We start from the raw sequence: 1,884 nt of genomic DNA on the forward strand, positions 1-1,884 counted from the left end.
ATTTTTCTGTTCACTTTATATGATCATTTTTCCAGTCATTATATGTTCTCGAAAAACCCCAATTGTAGGGATAATTTTCTGTTTAATGGAATTTCTCTTCTTTTGATCGGACCAACTTACCCTTAACTACAAGGCTTAAATGAAGTCCGTACCAACCCAGCACAGTTGGAGGAAACGGAAATTTGATTTGACCTTCACTCCTCGATTAAAGGCTTTGATTTTTTTTGAAGTCAGAGACTCACTCTGTTGTCCAAGCTGGAATGAAGTAGCAGGATCACAGCTCACCACAACTTTGACCTCCTGGGCTCAGGCGATCCTCCTGCCTCAACCTCCTGAGCAGCTGGGACTCCAGGGACTCACCACCACACCTGGCTAATTTTTTGTAGAGCCAAGGTCTTGTTACATTGCCTAGGCTGGTTGCAAACTCCTGGGCTCAAGTGATCCTCCCATCTTGGATCCCAAAGTCCAGGTATTACAGGTGTGAGCCACTGCGCCTGGCCAGTCACATGGTTTTTAAAGGACACAGAATATACTGATCTGTTGACTTAAGTCATCTGTTGACGTAAGAGCATCACCAATTGCTTTTATTTTCTCCCTGCCTTATGCTATCCTACTTTTCAGTGTGGCAGAAAAAAATGTTTCAATTTTGGGGTAACATTTGACAACTTCCTGTTCAGAAACCTTATAGTGGTAAAATCTTGGTAATTCCACTTGGCTTCACAACCTGACCCCATGCCTCCCCCCACCACCTTTTTTTTCTTTTGAAGAGATAGGGTCTCACTCTGTTGCCCAGGCTGGAATGCAGTGGTGCAAGTGGTTTGATCATAGCTCACTGCAGCCTCGACTTCCTGGGCTCAAGTGAGCCTCCCGCCTCAGCTTCCCAATCTGCTTTCATTTCATCAACTTCCCATCTCTCCCTGTTTGTACTCTCTCTCCCCCTAGCTGGAACTTCTGTCATTGCTGCCACCTAGCTGATTTCTACTTCCACACCTCCTCAATCTACCAATCAATCTGCATTCATCCTCCACTGCTCAACTTAAGCATCTCCTCGTCCATTCTCTTCCTCGGGGAAGGTAGTATTGGATCGTTTCACAGCCCTGCGCAAAACCTCTCAGTGATAACCCCTTGTCTGCTAAACAAAGCCACGGCTTCTCATGGCAGCTTCTCAGCCTGGAGTTCAAGTCAGCCATCCAGTTGCAAATCAACACTGAGAATCCAGGATGTGTCAAGCACTCTATAGGGCTGGGAGGGCTGTGGGGAGTCAGACAGACTGGCTCCTGCCCTTGTGGGGAACACTCCTGGTGACATTAAATGGTTACCAGTCACCGATTACAGACTGACTAGTGTGACTCAAGCAGTTGCCAGGCCTCAACCTACCTTTCCAGAGTTTTTTCTCATCCTCCTGTTCCTCCCACCCAGGTCCAGCTCCCCACTTTGCTGCTGTGGCTGAGCTCACTTTCTCCCCTTTCCTGGCACAGAACATCTTTGCTCCAGCCCACCCCTCCAGCCCAGTTCCAGTTCGCTTCTTGCAGGAAGCCTGCCAGACAACTCAAGTCTGGAGGATCTTCCCTCATTTTAATTCCTAGCACTTATCCATTCAACAGATGTTTACTGAATGACTTGTTGAAATGTTTGATGAATGAGTTCATGAGATCCTAAACACATGCAGGGAGCTGGAGTTTTCCTACTAAGAGGGATCAAAGATTTGTTTTCCTTTTCCCTCTTTCAGGGAGGGAGGGAATCCATACAACTATGTAGTAGAACACACAAAATTACAGACAAGCAGAATGACAATAAAAATTATTCACAGCCGGGCTCGGTGGCTCAGCCTGTAATCCCGCGCCTTTGGGAGGCTGAGGTGAGTGGAATGCCTGAGCCTGCGGG

Source organism: Carlito syrichta, unplaced genomic scaffold (assembly GCF_000164805.1).
Source record: "Carlito syrichta isolate Samal-C Ts95f unplaced genomic scaffold, Tarsius_syrichta-2.0.1 Scaffold303115, whole genome shotgun sequence".
Classification (NCBI taxonomy): Eukaryota; Metazoa; Chordata; class Mammalia; order Primates; family Tarsiidae; genus Carlito; species Carlito syrichta.